Raw genomic sequence first — 25,575 nt, 5'->3', positions numbered from 1 at the left:
GATAAGCCAATAACATCTGTATCTTTTGTTTTGTCTGAAGACATCATTCAACTTATAAACAAAGATGAAATTATTATTATTTTAAGATAGTCCATTTTTCCGGCATGTTTATTGAACTTCTTTTTCTATTTTATGTGTACAATGTACAAAAATATGTAAAATATTGTTGATTATTATTTTTTTTTTAAATATTGTTTAGAATGACAAATTGTTTTATAGCAATGTGTTAAAACTAAAAAACGTTTGTATGGGCGTTGTGGCACAGTAAAATTACTGGCTAATGTCTAATTACCTATTATTTAATTTAAAGGTAAGAATATTATTATCTGTGTTCTATCGTTGTTTTTACCAATTTTAATTTTAAAACGAGTTATTAGTAAGCTAAATATTAAAATTAAAATAGCAAAAAAAAAAAACCGACGATAGAACACAGATCATAATATTCTCAACTTTAAATTTGATAATAGGTACATTTGTTGTAATATAAAACTATAAAACTAGCAACACAATATAATTGAAACTGCTACTGAAAATGTGCTGCCACGTTATGCATTTGTAAAACGGAGACAACACAGTACGATGCGGGCATCAGTGCATCACATCCTCATCTTAGCTAATCGAAATTCCTAAATATATCATCGGGCGATGTAATAAATAACAATTTACCTAGTTTTTAAAAAAAATAAATTGTAACAGTAAAAATAATATCTGTTGAGTTTCGATAGTTTTACCTACAATAATATTAGAAATATAGATACGGGACTTTATAGCCTTACGAACGTGAATATCTGTCGAAATCAAGTTACCATTAAATAATGTAGAAAAGTACCTATAATTGTCTAACACATTTTAAATGTATGTTTATAGAATAGCCCAATACTAGTTATTAATTGATAAAGTTATTCTTCAACATTATTTATGTAAAAATCTTATATAGGTAACTACTAGGTAGGTTTTAATCACGGTATATTATAGCTATAATATGTGCTTTCAATATTTCGGGGGAAACGTAATGATTTTACAAACAATTTATCGATATACCTAATACCTATTAGTATTTTTTTTTTTTACTTTCGATTTTTGACGTTATTTTAACCGGTACATTTTTTTCTTTTATTAATATCAATACATTCCGTTGTCTAACATCTCACGCCTATTGTGATAAAATTTTTTGTACATTGTGCGCGCGTAGATACTGCGCAAACTCTCGTATTTTGTGAAACGTTGAAATGACATACCTATTATACAATGTGGGCAATATAGTAGATTGTCGGATCGATTGCAGTGCAAATTGATAAATCGTCGTCACCGATTATTATACCATGTCGACGGTGAAAAACGTGGGGGTGCCGTTATCGCAAAAAAACCCCTCCGACGTTTGATCGATTATTGTAGTCGTTACATCCGGTTATTTATAAGACTTCGACTACCCTGACTAACCGACGGCGATCGAGCTGAGAACAGTTCCGCGATCAAGATTACGGCAATAACATAATACCTATAGACAATATAATATATTATAGGTAGGTCGTATGTATATAACAGTAATATTATACACGGCGAAGACAAACGAGGAAACGGTAACAAATGACGCCCAAAAAACTAGAAAATATATTTTCGGTTCGACTATCTTCTGAAACCGTTTTTCGCTTTAGTGCGATATTATCAACTGCATAATATTATTATTATCAGTTAGCATTACTGTTATAGAAATTCAGTATCGGGCGAGGCGGCATATTTTTTGTGAACATTAGTCAAACTTTAGGATGGACGAAGACGACCGGCGCAACTCCCGAAATGTAAAAACAGAAATTATTATCATTATTTTAATATTTTATCGATTGTAGTTAAAACGGTATTTATATACGCTAACACTACACCTAATTATATTAAGACAATTATTAAAAATAAAATAAGATAATAAGAAGTTTTTTATTAGCTAGCTTTATATACGTCATGTTCTCTAAATGTTAAAAACGAGTAAACCATTTGTAAATAATATATGCATTGTGTTGGTTGACCTTTTTCTTGTTATTCTTGGCCCTCGGGAGTAGATATGATACCCATATCTTTAGTTCACATTTCTATTTTTCAGAAAGTGGTAGAAAATATTATGAAAGTTTGAAGTTGTATGCCATAATATTTTCACCTTTTCCTACGTTTTATTTTATTTACTTAATCACTTTCAAAACTTAAATTTGTAAATCACTGTTATAACATATATATTTTGTTCATAATCATAATAATATCATTGTTTGTTAGTAAAACCTCTGTATTTATATTGTATACATATTATTGAACAATCGAGTAACTATATTAAATAGAATTTTATGAATTTATTTTGGTTTATAATATTATATTATCAAACGTTAAAATTGGTTCAGAGTTAAAATCCTCATCGGGGGAGATTGGTAATTTGATTGGTATATTTTTACGTGTATTCGTATTTTTGTAGTGCACACAGGGGCCGCGATGAGGAAACAGAGCACTTTGCCGTGACGTCGTCGATCGACGTATGTACGTGCTATGACTATATGTCGTCACTTATCAGTCTTCACCAGTTGGGACCTACGTGTGAGTGTATTAATATGTAGGCAGCAAAAACGAATTGTATTATCTGGAAGACGTTTAAACGGAGTTTCAGTGGCAAAACTGTTTTTCAATACATTATTTTCGATAGTAGGTACAATATAATATTATTATGTCGTCGATGCACGATTTAGGTATAATAATTTGAATGGCGTAAACGACGACTATATACCCGAACAGCAAGACTGTCCCGTTTGTTATAGTAACAATGACGGTAGGTATACGTCATTATATTATTATTATTATTATTATTATTATTATTATTATTATATTATTATTGTTCCTAAACGGCTAAACATCGTGATTGCGACGATAATTCTATAACGCGTGTACGTGGCAAGATGGCCGATGATAATAATAAAACAATTCTCGCGTGTCCCTTCAGCATTAACGTCGCACACAATATATTATATTGTATGACTATACCTACTTGCGTACGTTTTTATATTATTATATTGTTGGTGTTGTTGTTGTTGTTGTTGTTGTTGTTGCTTCTGCTGTTGTTGTTACGACAGTTTAACAAAACAACGCCTCTCCGGGCGCTTTTCTCACAAGAAAACGTCGTTCGAAAACCTAATATGTTTGTATACAGGGTGATTCACCAAACACGCTCACCCCATTTTTCTTCTTCGACAGTGAAGTTATTCAAAATCTGATTTTTATAATGTTTAATTAATATACTTTAAGACCATATTTCGAATTCTTGAGATTTTTCGTACTGGTTTAAGGAATGTCCTGTGAAGATAAAAGTTTCAAATGACAAACCCACTTTTTAAAATTATTGATGATAAGTCTAAATTATTGAGTTTTTCTGAACATTTTGACATCGTAATTCGATGTTTGTATACTGTGCCTATGTGGGTTTGAAAGATTTGGGGCTATATGGTAATTTGAAAATTTATTAATCTATTAATATTTAGAAACAATTATGAAAATGGTCCAAGTATAATAAATACTATATCCGATATTACATCCGTTTTATATTTTTGTAAAACAATTTTTTAGGAATATTGTCCTTAGTAACCATATAATAACTAAAAATCTACTCGTTCGAATTTTGAATTATGTTCCTACATCAAAATTGTTCACTAATTAATAATCTACAGTAAAACAGTGGGTTCTTATTTTGAAAACGGAAGTTTTTATCGCCACATGACCCTCCTAAGGTAGTATAAAAATCTCAAATATTTGAAAATATGCTCTTTAAGTAGGTAGGTATATTTCAAAAGTCAGAATTCGAATAAATTCGTTATAAAATGAAATAATGGGAGTGTGAGCATGCTCGGTGAATCACTCTGTATATATACGCGTAACCGTAATATACCTACAGAGAGTTGTATGGTGTACGATACAAAAAATGTATACAGATCGTTTTCCTCGGCTATTGTTCGATTCCGACTGTATACAATTTATTATAATGACTATATTATTATATGCGGTATTTACCTATACCGTAATTGGCGTACAGTACGACCGAGAAATGCGATCAAATTTCTCCCACAAAATAGGCGATATTCCGCAGACCGCTACAATAGGAATTTGTAAAGGTGTAGCTGGTTTAGACATAGAATAATAATTATGTGGTTTAAATTGCTATAAACAAGACCAGCTGCTAATGGTCGGTCGAAATTTTATCCGCACAAAACCGTGCCACCGCCGAGCGCCGCCGCAACTTTTACAGCATTGTCACCTAGAGTGGAAATATTCAATACAAGGCGGAGTGGATGCGCTTTTAATAGTGAACACTTATCATGTCAAAAAGTATAAACATTTTTTTATATAATTTAAGTCATGTCAAAAAAAAATTGTGAATAAAAAAAATATACCATAATATTGTTATCATTTATTTTTTATTTTTATATTTTTATTTTTATATTTTAGCATGATAAATCTTTAATTTAATAAAGTTCCGAGGTGGAATATTTTTCTGAGAAGGTACGGGTACCAATATATCGTCCCCGTTCATGCAAAACACACTAAGTCCAAAAATCGGGTTTTCCGGTTTATTGTCATATAAAATTCAGTTTTAAAATATCTACAATATGCTGTATTCAACTAAGTCCCAATATTATTTAAAGATGTTTAATATACAATTCAAAATGTTAACTAAGTCCATTCGATATTTTCCTTAATACGCAGAACACACTAAGTCCACACGTGGACTTAATGCGTTGTGCATGACTGCATGAGTTGATTCATAGGATATAGTTACTAACATGCAAAATTAATTAAGTCCATTTTTAATCTATAAATTATTAATATTATTATTTTTTTTATCATTATTGAGTAGTTAGAATCACGATTTAAAGTATTTAATCGTGGTTAGTGGTTAGTGGTTACAATTAAATTGATTATAAATATTTATTATAAATACTTATTTTATATTTATTGAAGTTTATAAATAGTTATTTCTCGCGAAGATTAGAATATTATTTTGATAAGAACTATTAGTTAAATAGTTAAACTACTTAAACTTAAAAATAAAATAATGTAACTTGTAAGTTAACCATCTGTATATTATTATTATTTTAGTGTAATCACGTTATTTTCTAGTGTCACAATGAGTCGATTTAGTAGAATTAATAACATTGTTTCATTAGCTTCATCGTCCACTGGCATTAATACAAATTTAACAATTTCCGAATCAGTAAGTATTTATTTTAAACAAATTACTATAACATTAATGCTTCTTAAGCATAATACAAGTTATTTTAAAAGAAATACAATACTATTTACTTACCTATGTAGAATTAATAGTTTGAATTTAATTATTTATTATTGTAATACCTAATAGAGTTCTGATCAAGCCACCAAGTTTAACAACATACAAACGAGTGTTTTGTCAAGAGTACAATCTTTCATTTTATAAACCAAAAAAGGATCAATGTTCTCTTTGTGCTAAATACAATGATGCTAATGAAAATGAAAAAGAAAATTTGAAATTGATCTATGAAAGTCATAAAGAACGAGAGAAGTCAGCAAACTTGGACAAATCTAATGACAAAGAAAAAGCTTCAACTAATTCAAACTTTGTGACAGTTACCTATGATTTGCAAAGTGTTCTTCAGATTCCTTCAAGTGATGTATCTCCAATGTACTATAGCCGTAAACTTTGCTGTTACAATTTTACAGTATATGAAGGGGCATTACCTAATAAAGCATACTGTTATGTTTGGACAGAAGTACATGGAAAAAGAGGAAGTAATGAAATTGGTTCTTGTTTGTACCGTTACATAAATACACTTGATAAAAATGTAACTGGTTTATCACTTTTTTCTGATACTTGTGGGGGCCAGAATAGAAACAAAAATGTTGCAGCTATTCTTATGTTTATAGTTCAAACCAGTAATCATATCCAAGTCATTGAACAAAAATTTTTAGAATCAGGTCATTCTATGATGGAGTGTGATTCAATGCATAGCTCTATTGAAAAAGCTAAAAAGTACACTAGTGTGTATACAGTAAATGATTGGTTAAACATCTTCAAGTATGCTCGCTCTTCTCGTCATCGGAGTAATGCTCAGCCTTATGAAGTAATTGAAATTGAATATAATGATTTTTATGATTTGGCAGCATTATCCAGTGCATATTTACAAAATACTGGCATAAATACATGTGGTGAGAAAGTAAACTGGCTTAAAATAAAAACACTGAGATATGACAAAGAATATCCAAATCATTTGCTATATCGATATGATTATTCTGATGAGTTTTCTAAAATAAACATAAAATTAGTCAAAAGAAGGTCAACTGCACGAACTGAGTTTGTACCTAAAGAAACTGATCAACTTAAAAAAGCCTATACAAGTATGTTACCAATATCAACAGCTAAGTACAATGATTTGCAAAAGTTATGCAAACAAAATGTTATTCCTTCTCAATACCATGCTTGGTATGCTTCTCTCCCATCCACATTAAGAGTGTTAGATTTAAATCCTATACTAGAAAGTGATTATGATGAGACTTCAGAATAAAAAATATGTATTATGTATTTCTATTAAGTTTTTTTTTTATTTAAAATCATTCTGTTAATTACATTTTAAAAGTGAAAGTTATTTTAATTTATATTTTATATTTGTTTATGCATTTTATTTTATTTTGAGAATTAAATTTAAATTCAGGACTTGAAAGAAATTCTGATAAGATTTCAGAATAAAAAAGTTATTACATAATATTTTTTTAAAGTTTTTTATTTTATTTTAAAGTATATTGCTTATGTTAATTTCTAAAATGTTATTTTAATTGTTATTCTTTAAAATGTTAAAGTTTATGCATTTTTTATACCTATAAATATCATTATAATATTATGAAAAAATATAAAATGTTTCCTATTGATTATAAAAAAATAAAAAGAATTAAATTGTATTAAAATGAGTTTTTATATTATATTATTTAGATTCTGCAGGTCAACAATTAGATACTTGCAATACACACTAAGTCCATGTAAACTATGCAAAAGTCACTAAGTCCAACTTAGTAAATTGTATTTTAACTATAATAAGAATAATAAAATTCACAGTGTAATATTGTTTACAGCCATTTATAAATGACTACTTTACTTAAGAGAAAATCAATTAAAACAAGCAAAAAAAAAAATTTGGTTACATAATATTATGGAATTAAAGATTGGAAAAATTGCAAAAGCTCATACTCAAAAATCATGTTTTTGGACTTGGTGTGTTTTGCATGAACGGGGACGATATACAAATCCATGTTCAAACTACTATTTATACCTATATAGGTACTTATAAACTTATAAATTATAACTTATAAGCATTTTTAGTTTATATTATACATGAACAGAATAAGAGACCACCAACCCACTAAAGTTTATAAACTTATAGGTACTTGTTTGAAATTCGATTTGTATGTATATTGAAAACTTAAACATTAATAACGATAAAAAATAGAGAAAAACTTTATTTAAAAAAAAAAATTGATTTCTAATGACTTAAAATCATGCAAAAAAATAATATTTTCACAAATTTCAATACCTTATGAGATAATGAGCGGTAACTGTAAAAACAAGTGCTCGGTTTACGTTAGGACTCAATATACCTCCCTAGTACCAAGTACCAGCACACGGGTATGTATGAAATATATTAAGCCTGTATTACGATTAGGGATTTCTGGAACAGGCAACATAAATGTAATTTTTTGTGTTTCTGTTGAAAATATTGAATTTTAATATACTATCACAGCTGCAGTGCTAGTCTTGGACCGGATTTAGGGTGCAAATGCATCACCCGGATATCCAACACTATTAAAGGGTCGGCAGAGTCCGCTATACCTCGTAATTTTATTAATTTATTTTTTGTTGTAAAATACATTTTAATATTTGACTGAAAATATGTATTTATAAGGCACGTAATCTGCTTACAATGTCGCATTCTCCCATGGTACCACCACTACCACCACCAATTATTTGAAATTAAAAAAGGCTTGCACTGCAAAACTTTATAACCGATGGTTCTATGGGGCTTAAATCGCTTAAGGGTAAAATGTGAAGAGTTTTCTCCTCATCGTACCTCTATACTTTATTAGCATAAAGTTTATACATACAAGTATTATATACTTATAATATATTGTAGTTGTCTACAAAATGATTACTTCATAATATAATATTATATTTCAGTCGAATACAGAGTAGGTAACCAGCATTATTATTATATTATTACAATAATCGACGACATAATTTTTCGGTATGCTGGTTAAACTAAATTTAACTAATACTTATCACCTAATCAATTTAATAATATTATGTTTATAGGACACAAAACGAAATGACGACAAGAAATAATTACGTTCGAGCGCTCACGGAGAGGGGATGAGAAGACGTTGACCTCTTTTCAGCCCCCATTCACTATAGATCAGCCACTGCGTGTACATCGCGCACGTACCACCTGCAGTATCTATATGTGCATTAACCTATATATGGCTACATAACATAATACATTTATTCTTAAACATTATCATCGCCTTAGATTTTCACGGACAATATAATAGTTATAGTCTTATATATAATATACTACTATGCGTTAAACCGGAACGGTGTCATCGCGGTGCATTGTGCATTGTACGCATCAAATATTAAACTGCACCCAAACGTATTATTATATATACTCATACAATGTAATTTTGTATAGAACATACATATGGGTACCTACCTACATACATGCGTATACCTATATACAAATCAATTATTATAGATGTTGGATAACTTTCGAAATACATCAGAATTGTATAGTGACTTGCAGCATCTGAGGTTCACGCACAATAATAATATTGTTGCCAACGTGTATTGCATAATATTCACTTCCGACGGATGACTATTATACGCACCGCAACAAGGTAAAAAACGACTTATTTTGGCGACGAGAAATCTTTTCCGTTCTCGCGGGAGAGATTATTCGACTATCTCTCGGCGTACTTATATAATTTGGTTATATAATTACAGTAAAACAGTTATATAATATATTATATTATAATTGTAATATATTATATTGATATATTGCAATTGGAATTTATTTTCACAAATAAAGTAATTATTATAGTTACTCATATAGTTCCTTATATATTATGGTGTTTGACTAAATATTTCCAACTGACGGTTTTTTCCACCCACCAAACTATTACAAAGTCAATAGTGTTATTCTAACGACAATAAAATTGTGATTTAAATATATGTACTATATAATAACCATTTAATATCATTGATATTGATCGTTAAATAAATAATTACTATTATTATATTTAATATACCCAATAAATTATTATTTTATTAGGCAGTATATACTCATAATAATATCACGCGGGGCTTATTATACATATATTATAGTGTCTGCAGTATTACGACGTCTCGTGTGCCGGTCTGGCAATAATCGATTTCCTTTTTCAAATTCTATACGTAATACTGCGTTTATTATCTAGGCATCTCAATACATACACATTGCCAATTCTATTGGCTTATAGATGATAATAAATGCAATCTTTTTCCGAAATAAAATATTATTACTCTGGTAAATTGTCGGGAAATAAAACGTACCAACTATTATGTAGTATGTTGGTAAAAAGATATACTTATATGTGTATCTATGCATTCTGCAGTATTAATGTATTATAACATGAGGAATTAGAAATGCGCAATGTTGAGTGTAGTGTACATAACATTTAAATATTTGAAATCAAAATTTAGATAAAAAATCACAGAGTATATCACGCAGAGCGATGCATTTATAGAAGTTGTTTCGCATATAAATTCAATTTCGAAAAATCAGGCAAACACGTTCTTACAAGCAAAGTTCGGGTGTAAGAATTATTATGTCGTGCAGTATGATATATGCGTTACGAGAGGAAACAGATTGTAACACTATATAATATGTACGGAGTATACGCGTTGTAGTTATACCACGGTACAAAATTGAACCACCAATAACTTTGTCCGTCACTCGCCCGCATCGGCATCCACTATATATTTTATTACTGCAATAAAGTACGGTTTTGGTTTCTGCTTGCAGGCATAATAAACAAAAAAATAAACCGACCACCGACGTTATACTTACACATATAATATATCTGCATTATAATAAACAATAACTACACGAAGTGTTTTTGTCTGTGGGGAAATCGGAGTGGCATGTGGAAAACGGATTAGAAACGAGAAACAGGTAAAGGCCCTCCCCCCTGCACGACGTTGTATGTGGGGAAAAAAAACAAACAATAATAAACAAATAAAAGTTACATGAAACGCGGCAGCGGCGGCGACGATAGAGATATCGCGTGTCGAATTTGCAATCGAAAACATTAGAGGACAGACGTGTAGGTATACATAAACATAATATACATAGGTACTATATACATATTATATATATACGCGTGCGGGAAAAGCTTTATGGTACGAAAAAAAAAAATAAATAAACGAACAAAAAACTTAAACACGACACGCGCTGATGTGTGTGTGTGTGTTGTATGTATATTAAAATGAAATTTTTCCATCTACCGAGCTGTCTACTGCTGTGTAGTTTGAATGAGAGCGCTCCATTTAATATAATATTATATTATACAACACAGGGTGGCGTTTATACGAAATTGATTCATTCTGGGCCTCTTATTTAAATTAGATTTAAACACCAACAATTAATGTTAACTCACGAACATATTATGTTGACGGAACTGGTCATTGGCTGATCGTATATATAGGAGTAAACGGTTTATTTATTAATTATTAATATTGCTACCATCACCATCACGGGTTATCTTACAGATATACCTATATAAATAAGTGATCATGAATGCAAAGTACATTATTTTTTGGGTGCTCTCGTTTAATACAACAAATACTTTAAAAATGAAACTTTTATTTGCTTCTATCGCAGTTTTTCAATTTTTAGAGCATATTATTTTAAGCATTTTCAAATTATTTTATCAATTTTTAGTACTTAATATAAGCTTTTTTCTGTGAAATAATAAAATATTCAAAAAATTATGTCCAGAAATATGTTTTCACAATATTTGCTTTAATATTATAGTTAGGTACGCGATCGCGTTTTTTCGAGTATGTATTGTTTATTTATTGTGCGTGTCTAAGTTGGTATTTTTTATTTTTATTATTGTAAGTTCAGTTAGGGTAAAGAAGTGTTAAAAATGCCAAAAATTAAACTGTTGTTTAACTCACGCTTGCGTGCCAATCAAAATAATTTGGGTCATGTTTTTTAGAGCATTGTTGGTTATTTTTCTAAGCATTTTTTGATAGTTTTTAGGGAATTTACATCTGGGCCCTAATCGTTACACAATAGTCATCACTATTATATTAAAATATAGTGGCGTGTTCTACTTCTATGGTATAGACATTTCAAATTTGTAGTGATCACTCATCAGTTAACCACAATGGTTTTTTTCGGCTCTAGAATGTGCTTTATGCATAGAGAAAACAATTCATCAGTTATCAGAGTCCGTATAGTAATTTATGTCAACTGTCAAAGGTGGATCACAAGATGTGTAGCATGGAATGACTGATAAGGGCTTCCCCCCCCTAGAATTTTAACACCAGACTAAAAATCGTATTAATCGGATCAACTTGAAAAATTACACTAGGTACAACATAAATAATAAATTATATTTTTTTATACACGATGCAGATTTTAAAATGTTAACATTTATTTAAAGCTATTTATATATATTTTTAAAGTGTCTTGTGTATTGATACGATAAACATTTTTATACAAGGTAAAATTACAAAAAGATAGAAAATGTAATATAAGGTTTCACTAAAAAAAATCTAAAAATCCCAAAAATACTAAAGCACATTTTCAAAGACATTTCAACTTTAAACATCGAAAAAATTGGATACTTAAACGGAAAATAACTTTTAAGTATAGTTATGTTATCGCAATCCAAAAATGTATTTATCACAAGGACCTGAAGTTTTTCGTTACTACGTATATTATTATTTACTATAAGTACCCATACACATTTAAAAAATATTTAGTTTGATTTCAAGCCATTTACACAGTTTTAAGATACCTACGCTGAATGCTGATACCGACTTATAAGTTAATACTTAATAGTAACTACCTACAGTAATATTATATGAAATTATTTTTACCTAATACCTATACTTACCTAGTAATTATTATAGGTACTACCTATTAGATAGGTATGCGCTTTGTATTTAGTGAAAATTAATTCAATTTCACGTATTATTATTGTTTTCTGATTGAAAAATATTTGATAACAGTTATTAAAAAAAAAAAATTAATTATTTTATTTATTTTTATAAATATATGTGCAATAAATATCATTAGAAATATATATGCTGACAGATCATCTCCGCTCAGAATCGTTGTTCGTGTATGCAATGATTTATCATTATCCATATTACAGTGACTTGTTATTAGCTACTAAATTACGTAGTACACTCCGACACCTATTATACAGTAGAATTACATCCACGGCTGTTTTTTTTTTTTTTCTCGTTTTCCCCAGACTTTTGCAGTGTGGGCGACATTGTTTGCTGTTATCACGACCTTTTAGTTATTCTGTGCCCTGTGTTTATTATTATAATAATCTACAGACACAAATTTGCTTTATTTTGTTTTCTCATTGAATAATAATACGAATACCTACGTAACAAACTATATATTACGGCATATTCTGCGTAAAGTAACCCTGTTATTTGTCCATCATCTATCTGTCTCGAATATCAATATTAATTTTTAATAATTTTTTTAAATGTTTATCTATTGGTATAGAAATATATATTATTACACATTATCATTTTCGTAAAATGTCGATAATAACCAATATGAATCGATATTTTGCGCTCACTTATAAAAAAACAAAAATAAATAGAGTCTGCACGCTTATGGTATAATATATTATATTATGACGTACCCACCTATATGTACACATAGTATTATATAGGTAGCAATTGTACAGGCTCGTCGAAACGCAATCGTCCCGAAAAATGGTCATGTCAACCCTTCTCCGATCTGGAGTACAATCTGGTTGTCGTGTATTGGTATATTATTGGCCATAATATATTTGCATAGTATACAGGATGATTCACCAAGCATGGTCACCCCTTATTTTTCATTAAATAATTTATTTATTCAAAAATAAAGATAATTTTTTTAAAAATGTTGATGTACTTAATTCAAAATTCGAACGAATAGTTTTAAAGCTATTAAAATATTTATACCAAGGATGATACTTACTCCTTAAGAGGACGTTTAACAGAGACAACCTTTATTGTCTCCGTCTTACAAGTGCGTAACATGGCAAATTTTACGCTCAAAAGATCACGTTTAGCTCCGTTGGTTTAAAAATTAAAGTAAATTAACCTCTCATAAAATTTAAAGGTATAAGATTATTATGCAAGTCATCTCATAGGCTTTTTGTCATATTTTAATTTTAAAGCGACTTGTGAGTATTTAAGATGCACAAGTAATTTACAATTTTAAAATATTCATAACTTGCGTTAAAATTTAAATATAATAGAAAGCCTATGAGATGTCCTAGATAATAATTTAATCATTCAATTTATTTTACAAGAGGTTAATTCACTCTAATTTTTAAACTAACAGAGTTAAACGTATTCTGCTGAACGTAAAATGTTGTAAGTTACGCACTTGTAGGACGGATAAAACAAATGTCTGTGCAACGTCCTCTTAAAAATGGTTTAAGAATAATATAAATATATGTAACACCAGACCTTAGTACACAATGTTAAACACATAACTCAAAAACCACTCGTCCGAATTTTGATTTCGATACGTCAAAATTTTCTGAAAAATTATCTGCCAAATAATGTAAGCACGTGCAGTAGAAAGGGGAGGTTCTCATTTGAAAAACAGAAGTTTGTATGTCCACTGTCAACTTTATAGTAGTAAGTAGGTCGACGAACATTCTCGAGAATTTAAAAATATATGGTCTTTAATAGTATAATATTTCAAAATTCCAAAAATCGGAATTCGAATAAATCCATCATTCAATTTTTTAAAAAAAAAACGGTGGTGATGGCATATACTTGGTGAATCACCCTGTATATATTATAATGTATATAATAATATAATAATATATCATGCGAATATACACCGCCGAAAAGATTAGATTAGGTTTATTTCGTACACAGCGGTTCGTCTAGACAGTTTGGATTTCCCCCCCCCCCCATCCCCGCTACACCTTTCGGTTGGGTGGTGATCGCGTAGTACCTACAACACGCACGTGATGTGCTCAGAACGAAATAATAAATATGTTGTTTACCCGCGTGTTTCGTTGCGCGATGAACGAAATCATTTCGTTTATGTCCGGTCGCGGTTTTATTCGTTATACCTCCACCTACTTATACAATTATGTAATATTATTATTATTATTATTATTATTATTATTATTATGATACATGTACATAAAACTACTGTTGTTACTGGTGCGTGTGAAGGGACGGATATTATTTTCTACCGTTCGCCGTGACGTGTAAATTATATAGGTACCAAGTTATATAAATACTACCGTCTGCAAATGCGCGCGTTGACTATAGTTAAAAAGTTAATTTTGTTCAACTTAATAACTTAACTAGGTAGCTATAATAGCTAATCCATGGTAACAACTACTTAGCTTTTTCCAATTGATTATAACAATAATACGTCAAGTTAAAATCGTCAGCGCACAATTTGTTTTCTCTCTCTGGCCCACGCGCAGCATAGACAAAACGCATTGACGCAGAATCATTTTTTCTGTGTTTTTAAGTAATCTTAGAATAAAATCACTCATCACAAAAAAGATAGAAAATAATATTTTTGAGGGAATGACATATCGATTTTATATTTTATTGTTATTTGACTTTGTATTTGACTTTCATTTTTCAAGATAAACAAAAAAGTTGTGTACATTTGAATGATGTTTAAATTGTTTTGGGACAATATTTAGACAAATCGATATAAAAAAAATATTATTCGCTATCTTTTTTGTGATGAATGATTTTACTCTAAGATTACTTTAAAACATAGAAAAAATGATTCTGCGTAAATGCGTTTTGTCTATGTTGCGCGTGGGCCACAGAGAGAAAACAAATAGTGCGCTGACATCCTCTTAATACATACATTTTGTTAAAAATAATTATTAATTACAATTATTTTGTTTAATCACTTTGTATCTAAACAGTGATTTTAAATACAAGTAAATAAATACATAATATATGCCTTGTTTTAATAATTTAGTCGATACAAATATTTAATTTCCTAAAGCATAAGTTGAGTTAAGTTTAATTTTCCTCCATATTAACTTTACACTTAAAGAGCGAAGTAGGTAGGTATATTGTTCGTCAACTTTAAACTTAAAGCGTTATGTTCTTAACGTATAGTCTTAACTATGCTAACTCAAGTTAATTCAACAATTTTTCATTAACTTGCCACTTTCGGTTATTATAATAATATGTAATACCCACGTGTCATATACCTAAGTAACTCCTCCTACCTAATTCGAAATAAAAACAATTTAAATTCAAATTGGAATTTTCATCGTGGACTCCCTTTATAAAGTACCTACACCGTTATAATGTGTTATTTATTATCGTCGTGCTATATTACGTTATCGTATTAATACTATACGTTATCCCCGGCGGTGTTTCTGAAGGGTACATGCGGGATACCCGGATACATCGTATACCCATATAAATTTTTTTAAATGTACACCGACTATGCCATTACATATTTCATATAAGTATATCTTACACATAATATCATAGTAAATATACAGTAATTTATTCTAAAACAAAATTAGGACCTCTGGGATGGGTAAGTGACACACACGGGTAAGTATAAATATTTAACTTTTAAAACTGCGATAATACTGGCTATGTATTGCACCACGCATGCGTATTAAATGATAATGTGAACGAGTTCGAATTAGGCTTACTAAGGCTTACCTAATAAGGCGGCTTACTTAAAAACGGGTCAAGTTTTGTTTAAAACCATACCGCACCTGGTTAATAAATATTTCCTGACCATCATAAATTTTCCCTTGTATATATTTTCTTTGAAAACTGTAAACCGAGAATAATATTACCTTTCTATATCTATTTTAGGACCGTAAACTGTATAGGTATAGGTACGCAGTGAGCGGCTTATTATAATGTAAAAAATAAATATAATATTGAAACACCGTGTTGCTGCACTTCCACCCCAATACTATTCACTGCGATTATTGGCATAAAAAGCGTCTTACGAAACCACAGGCACACAAAATCGTTTAGGTATAGCTTATGCTTATCGCCGCCTATATAATAATGTTACACTGATAATATTGTCAATGTGCACTCGTCGACAACTAGAGAGAATTGTGTAGCTGTCTTGCGGGCGTCTCATTTAAAAAAAATATATAGAACGTCGTAGATCGTCGTCGAAAGAAGATTGATACTGAACCGCCGCGTGTGATCGAGAAATCCTGTACCAATCACTTCCTACTTTTATATTAATTTTATATTATATTATTATTATTATTATTACGGACTATCGCCGTGCCGCCGTTACACACGAATTCGTGGAATCGAAACTTTCTAGACGTCACATCCGCGGTATAAAATATAATAATAATATAATACATAAACATATTATACACATGTACACATTAATATTGTTACGACCCACGTACAGGTATAAACCAGAATCTCGTTTACGACCGGAACGACACATTATAATGTAATATAATAATTACACGCGAGTGTTACGCGTCCACACACATAATATATAATATATATATGTACATGATAGACGAATATACGACGACGTAGGTGCCTACGTGTGTACAATAATGTAATAATGTAACAACATAACATGCGATGATATTATTATATGCGTAATAATGACGACGAGTGCACCCGAAACGTCGTAACACGTGCCGCCGGGTGTCGACGAGAGACGACTATTATAAGTCGGAGTCTGCAGGAGACTATAATATTATTACATAATACGGGTCAACCAGTTCCGCTCTTGTATAGGGTGATGTTTCTTTTTTACAATGATATAATAATATGAAATACGCATCTCCCCCACTCGTCATCTCGAAAGTCATTAACGATATCGAAAGTATTTATTTTTTTTTTGTATAATATCAAGTTGTAAAGACGTCATTAAATATTTTTCACTGTTTTTTCATCATCGTCACTTTTTGAATATATATAATATATTTACTCTCGTGAATGGCGGGCGCATACGCTTTTGATTTCCTTCAGGTACCCTGAATGTTTTTCCGAGAACGCTTTGACGAATAAATTAATCGAATTTCTAATTTTCCGTATTATTATTCAACGAGTTAATATTATTATAATAATATGTAATTGGTTAATTTCTTTTAACGGAGGTTTTTTTTTTTTTTACAAATTTTGATAACATTTGGAGAGATTCGACCCCATATGCGGTTATACCATTCTGTGGATTTGGGTGGGCGTGTCCGCGTGTGGTACAGGCGAGAATCCCGAAAATGTTAGCCTCGTATTTTTTCCGATTCCGAGAATTTCGATGTATAAAAATCGAATGTCGAACAAGTTAATTTCTTATAAGTGCTTCGAGTTTAGATTAGACATTTGTTCGACATTCGATTTTTATACACCAAAATTCTCGGAAAAATATTCTACTTTAGAATATAAAAACTAAGAAAATGTGTATTGTCAATCACAAGAGTACAAACTAAAAGTATAAAAATATTATGATCATTTTCAAAAGTACTGTTTCGCCGTGACTTAAATTAATCATAATATAATTTAAAGAAAAATATTGTTAAAAAACGTTAATTATTTTTCGAGATAACGAGCAGTGTTTACCGTAAGAAAAATCACTCCGTATATTATATAATATTATTATTATTATTATTAATATTAATTCGTGATGCCCCTTGTCGGTGGATGGATAAAATATCACGTAGGTAATCGCTTCCGCGAAAGTCGTCCGTTTCGAATCGATCGCTTTGAGTATATAATATTATACACACTATACGTCTATACCACCTTTCGTAAATAATATTATATATTATGTAGAATATTTTAATATACCACGTAATTCAGGGATATTTAGTTACCATCGTAATATACAGTGAACTATTTGATGTATCACTGCAGAATCATATTTATAAAATATATGTCGTACAACATTAAAGTAACGTTCAGATTTGTAGTAGAAGTTATTATAATACTGAAAAATATCGGAAAAAAAAATTCGAAATCTATAGACTATTTTTTAAATTAATAAACAAGATAATAATATGATATGACGTCCGAGTTTTTAAATTCTATATAATATGACGATATTATATAGAATTTAAAAACTCTCTCCAACTACATGCGGCTCCTGCTGCAGAGGTATCTGAAACCCGTGAGCACCGCGAATAAGGTGTTTTTTGTACTGTCAACTGTGTGTATTATTATTTTGGCTAAATTTCAAAATCTTGAATTTTATGGACGGCTAAGCAATGTATTTATAATTATTATAATATTGTTATCGTTATGATCGTTGAATAGTTTTAAAACGCCCGCTATATGAAAACAATACTGAAGTCCAAAACAAATCGTTTAGCTATAATATAAGGTGATATTTTTTCTAGTCTAAATTAATAAATTTTTTCAAAAAGTTTTTATCGTTTTTCAAGATGTTTATTGATTATATAATGTCATAGAAAAATAACTTTTAAAAAAAAATTATATCTTTACAATTTCGCATTTATGTAAATTTTCAAGTTTTTTACCGTATGTGAGCAATACGTAGGTAGGTACTCATACATATTTCATTTGATATTCTCAAGCAAAATATTTTACGGAGTGCATACTTTGTTACGTAAAAATCATATTTTGAACGAGTAGTTGTAACTTATTATAAGTGTTCAAATTATTGATGAGCAACGAGTGCCTAGTATATCAATTGACCAACATTGCAATGACATAATCAAATAATGTAAACAAAAAAAGTTTTCAAAAAAGTCAAGACTTTTAGAACTAATGAGTGTATACACTTAAATCACCTTGTACTGCAATATTATAGTATATAATCACAATAATATAAAAATATAAATATTATATTATACACAGTCGTGTTGTATTGGTTGGGACGTCGAAGCAGTATTTCCGCCGGTCGTTTATTCGATTACGTTCGGAAATAGTCCTTAGAAAATATAATAATAAGTACCTACTTACATGTATAGGCTATATTATTTATACCTACCTATATGATATTATTATATACGTCGTGGTTTCATTGAAAATGGCCATTATGGGGGCGGTTGTTAAGGATCGTACGAATTGAATCTAATCCAACAAATGTAATTGACGAGGGAGGGGGGGGGGGGGGGTGCGTGGGGTAAAACGCGCTGCAGTAGAATATAGCTGATGTTTGTTCGATAAATATATGCCATAACAGTATTATATGCGTTGCACTACAGACTACAAGTGCTAACCATAACGCGGGCGCGTTAAAAAAAATAATTCATAACAATATAATATATTTCGTTACGGCAATTACTTGGCAATGACACTATATATAATTAATATAATAAAATAATCGCTTCGACTGCCTGCGCGTATATTATAATATATACCCATTACCTATATACCTTATATACCTATATACTCGCGTATACATCTATATAAAAACAAAAACCAATTTTCTACACCGCGCGTCCCCACCGGGCACTGACGCGGCGGCGTTCGAAAATACGATATTTTGCTCTGTACCAATAACGTTTTTTTTTTTTTCATTTGATTCGATTTTTCTATGTAATACCTATACCGATACAATAATATATATATATATATAGACACTGCAGATTCGTCCGTTCGGATTTCTCATAGTATACGCGCCAGTTCATACAGTAATTGACCGACCTGGTCAATTACACACTCCGGCGACCGTATAAATAATAATATTATATCTATACGGTATATAGATACATTATATTAGTATACCTATTTCCGAATACTTCTGATGCCGCCGCCCAATAGCGCTCACAGTCGATTCGTATAGCGAGGAAAATAAAACTGTGCACTTACATAATAATATAATACCTATGTATAACAGTTAGACGAGTCGTGGTCGTGTCAAACCGCGGGTCTGAAATCGTCGAATTGAATCTAACCTAACCATTTAATCATCATCATCATCATCATCATCATCATCGGCGTACTACAAGTGAAATCGATTTTTGCGAAAACAGCACGTCGCAAAATGTCAATACCTATGTATTATTATATTAACTATTCTTCTTCTTATTATTATTATTATTATTATTATTAGGGCTGCTATTTCGATGCACTTAAGCCCAAAGCCAAAGTCCTACGCGATGTTCGTTTTATAACATATTATTATATAGGTACCTACGTATTTCGTGTTTTTAGTTTGTATTTTTTGATATTTTTCAACTTTTTAAATTTTTAGAGCTTTTTAGGTTTTTTGAGGCATTTAACACTAAGATTTTTTTAGATTCTACTTAAGAATAATTTTGTGACGTGCAGGTAACAACGTTTTTATTTTTTAGGTTTTTTATTTTTCAAACGTAACTGTATACGACGTAAACATCGAGATTACGAGTGGCGGTGGCATAACTCAATGATAATAATTATTTTTCAAATTAAAAGTCCAGGTAATAGACTTGAAATTGAGCAGTCCCTGAAAACCGTTTTATAAACAAATATTTTTTGTTCAAAACTTGTTTAAAATAAAATAGTGTTTAATGCCATTTTATATAACAATATCGGGTTTATAAGTGTACGAGTTTAAAAACACAGACCTGTCACTATCAATAGAATATACCTGCACGCATGTAGACGTTTTAGTTGTCCATTTCTGAAGACTAACACTGGCGCCAGACGAAAGAGTGCATAAATAGTTCTGGTATCATACCTGGGTGGCTGGGTCTAAAGAAAAATCTATGAAAAAACGATTAAAAAATTGAAGGAAACCTGTGGTGACGGTGAACGTCGAAGATGGGTAGTAAATAATTGATTATAGAAATCGTCTTTACCTACGTGTTTTTATTAATTGTTGTATTTTAAAACATTTTATTTTTTTAATGAATTTGTTTAATTAAAAGAAACCTATTGCGACAAAATAATATAAATCAATTACGCAGCATAAGTTGTTCAAATCCGGGGTATAGAACAAAAGCAAACTTTCATTCGATCTTGTTTAATCAGCCTCTCTACACGCAAAACGAGTTTTTATATATCTGAATGTGACACATAGCCAAAAGATCCTAGTTGAATTATTACTATGATAATACATGTTGTGTTTAACATATGTCTTACTATAATATAGCATTGGAATAAAAAACAGAAGCGTCTTATCGTTATGTGAAATGAAATAACCATTATTGTAAGTATTTAGTATGTTGATTATGTAGATTACTTTATACGCTTACGAATACACGATTTAAAAAATACAAATTATGTGTCCTTTTAAAAAAAGCATTTTATAGCAAATATTATTTATATATTCATTGGTGAAGTGACTATACAAGAGTATACATTATGTAAAAATATAAACCCCTTTGCAACATATTATATACGATATGATAAGGTGACGTTTATATTGTATTATTAATAGTAATCAATAGGTAAATCGAATTTTACGGCAAAATTATTTCAGCGATCTTCACCTATATAAGTTGTAATAATAATTAATTTATAGTTCTGAAACGTGTATACCCACTTTGATCGTTTTCCAGAAAGTCTTTAACGTTATATTATACGCTTACAGCTATCGACATTGGTTTACCAGCAATACAGAGGGACGGGTCTTACTCAATAACCGATCTATACATTATATTCTACCTATATGTAGTCTATTCGACCGATATTCGCGTGCGAGTCGCTTATACTTCTCAATAATATTGTTATTATTCTCATACACACGGTTTAATGATTTCGGTTCGATTAAATAAATGTTTTCGGTATATTGTCGATGAAAGGTATAATATGTCTCCTATGTGTACGCCGTGTTATAATATCGTACGCCGACAATACGAAATGTACATAGCAATATGTATTATATTATAATATTATTATATGATGACGAGATGAAACAAAAAAAAAAAACAAACACCCTTAGCGCCGAACGACAACCTACATAATATACAGGAGGTGTTTGGGTTTTAAATTTGCAAACACTCGAATTGACGCAAACAAAACTAAATCGAAAACAAAGACGATACCTATCTGCAGTCTGCACTAAGCGTGTACACCGCCTGCACCGCGAGTGATCGAAAATCGTAACCTTTCCACCGCTGCTCTGTCGGTCCGCTACTATTATCGCGCTTTTGTTGGTGATGACAATCGAGTCCGTTGTTATTGTCAGATACACTGCGAATACCGCAAAATATCTAGGTAATTCACAGATTAGAAATCGCAAACAACCGCCGCGGTTTAACCGGTCACCATCCACGCAGCTCCCGTTCCAAATCCACGGCGTTTACCTTAAGTCCATAGGCGGAGATTTAAATGCATCACAAGGGGAAATAACGCTAACATTTTAATAATATACTAAACGATTGCAAATAATGACACCCCCCTTCAAAAATCGTTTTAAATATTTTTGGTCCTTTGACATGCGTTATATTACCGATCGTACAAATACCAATGAGATACATAATATAATCAAACAAATTATACTGTAAGTGACAGTTGGTAATAATCAAAAAATAATAATACTATAATAGTAATGATGTGTTGAGCTTTTTAATCGTTATCGAGTGCCTACCTAAAATGCTTTAAATTTGGGATACAAACTATATTAACTACAAAATTTAAATCATTAAAAAAAAATCATTTCAATACTAATATATTATATGGTATGACATAATAATATTCATCAAACTTGGACTATTTTTTATTTATTTTTTTTTGGGGGGGGGGACATGAATTATTTGAGGGGGTTAAGCCCCAATAACCCTTCCCTTCCAAATCTCTGCCTATGGACTGTTTTATGATATTTTGTTATAATATACTCGTATTAAACCACCCCAAAATATAATCGCCAGACCTCTATTCTACCAGCCGTGTGTGCTTAAGCGGGTATACGGTTTTCCTCAAGCTGAAAAATGTTGATAATGATTCGAGGAAAACCGAGATCGCGAAAAATGAAAAAACGATTTATAATTATATTAATGATTAAACGCTGTGGGTAAGAAAAAAATGAAGTAATAATAGTGTAGTACTATATTTTATAATATTATAGTCTAAAGTTTTAATAATAATAATATAATATTAATAGCTTTATATTATGTATACATAATCGCGAAACGTTTTTGAGATGTGACTACGCGTGTACGTACCTGGGGTGCGCTGAGGCGGTGATTGGTCTTCGGCGAAAATACGAAACTCGATCGTCGGCGAACGTTATATTATAATACTATAATATTATACAGGTATGGACAGTGTAGAAAACTAGCGAAAACTAAAACCTAAAAAACGAAAAAGCACCGGCGACACACTCGGTGGTAGGTAGCGGAATTTGAAATTGCGGATTTTTCCACAGCGACGGGGTGCGTGCGGGGGACTCGCGGGGTAATTATCGGGCGAAAAACTAATTCGAAAATAATAAATTATAACAACAACAACAACAAAATATAACGATAAGGATAAAAAATTGTGTTCGCGCGGATTTGAGCCAAAATCGCGATGTTTTCACGCGGTCGTAAATAGGTACCTACTGCGTTCGCGAACTGCCGACACTCGTGCTCGCGTGCGCTGTAGTGGTACGTCGTCGTCGTCGCACGGGGTTTCTTCGCGCGATTCTGTGCGTGTCCGCGTGTGTGTGTGTGTGTTCGTGAGCGTGCGCGCGCGCGCGTGTGTGAGTGTGTAGGTGTGAGTGTGAGTGTGTGAGTGTGAGTGTTGCGCGGTGGCCCGTCGGGTCGGCCGGAAGTAAATCGGACACTGACGGCGACAGCAACGGCGGCGGCGGCGGCGGCGGTGACGACGACGACGACGACGACGACGACGACGGCAGCGGTGGCGGCGGCGGCGACGTCCGGAGAAGAAGGACGCGCGAGAAAGTGTATAATATTATACCTATACGCGGTGAAATGCGTGTTTCTCTGCGGGGCTATAATAAGTAGCTGCCGTATCACAACACCACCACCGCCACCACCATAACCACCACCACCACTGTGGGTCATCGTTGTGTACAGTGGCACGATCAGGACTTTTGGCGGGGGGGCTAAGCCTCCCGAATGAGTTTCTAGCGGGGACCCCCCCACCATCCCCCTGACATTTCTTAGCCATTTTTTTCTTTTTTTTTTGTGTGTACGGTAATGATGATTTCCTTAATGATTATTAGAAACTTAATAGGTGCGCGCGTAATATTTGTTTTACAATATTATTTGAGTTGTAGTCGGCAATAATATTATTGTACAAATCTATACGATGAATCATTTCATCGGCAAATGTTACCTATTTTATTTGATATTATTATGTACTTATAATTTCTACAAACAATAATAAATATGCATCTCATTATTAAACATACTTTTGAGGATTGTATAATGTTTATTGTATAGGTACATGGGTAATAAATGTGAAATGAGTAGCTGCAGAATTATATTATATTTAATTATTATTTTATTGTGTTTATGTATGATTTAGAGAAAGAGAAATGGTAAAGTTATGAAATACTAACCTTTTTATGAATTAATGAAAAAATATAATGTGCCTATACAGAATTTAAATTTAATAACACAAGTAATAAGTATGTGTCAAAAGCATATAACTCAAGGTACGCATGACAGGTCACCTTATTAGATATTATAGTGTACCCTATTTGTATATCTAGTTTTTTTCTATAGTAAATTATTGGGGCGGATGTTCAAGTTGGTACTTTTCAAATTATAATTAAACAGTAAAAACGGAAAAAAGTTTTATAAAGAAATGGGTGCCGTAAATTGGAGCATTTTTCATCATTTTTCAGTGTTACAGTTTTTTCATTATAATAAGTACCTAAGTAATAAAAACACGAGACTATGAGAACATTTAGAACACTCCCAACCGAAAAAATGTTCACAGACGTACAAAAACAAAAATAATAATTGAACAACACATAATGTTTAATCTATATTAGAAACATTGTTCGTTTTCACTGAGATTCTAAAAATGATATTTAACAACTCACGAGTACCTGCGGTCATCGCGAAGGAGGGGAAAAAACCGGACGTGATTATAATGCAGCGCTGTAGACTCGCTGACAACGGTGTCGATAAAATTATATTTGAAATTGTTACGAGTGGACAACAATCTTTTCGTCCAAAAAGACGTTTGAAGGTTCTGATCGGAACTCGCGGAAACTATGTATACACCATACATAGATGATAGAAAAATACAATCGATAAAGATGGGCCTTATATATATATCTGTATATAGAGTACACGTCATTATTCTGAGCAGAAAAAGTGTTCACAGAAAACGATGAAAATAAAACATAATCATCATCATCATCATCATCATCATTATCATCATCG

The 25,575-nt window shown here is 31.2% G+C and overlaps 1 protein-coding gene across 1 annotated transcript in view; it reads right to left on the bottom strand.

Moving 5' to 3' along the window:
- The window catches only part of LOC132942439 (putative fatty acyl-CoA reductase CG5065), a 52,604-nt gene extending 28,587 nt beyond the window's left edge, over positions 1–24,017 (bottom strand). Inside the window, exon 1 of the mRNA XM_061010816.1 lies at positions 23,398–24,017. The gene's annotated coding sequence lies outside the window, so the exon portion shown is untranslated. The remainder of the gene's footprint in view (positions 1–23,397) is intronic.
- Between the last annotated feature and the right edge of the window lie 1,558 nt (positions 24,018–25,575).

Source organism: Metopolophium dirhodum, chromosome 1 (assembly GCF_019925205.1).
Source record: "Metopolophium dirhodum isolate CAU chromosome 1, ASM1992520v1, whole genome shotgun sequence".
In the NCBI taxonomy this organism is placed as follows: Eukaryota; Metazoa; Arthropoda; class Insecta; order Hemiptera; family Aphididae; genus Metopolophium; species Metopolophium dirhodum.
Note: the sequence above shows the minus strand (reverse complement) of the source record. Positions and strands in the feature narration are given on the sequence as shown.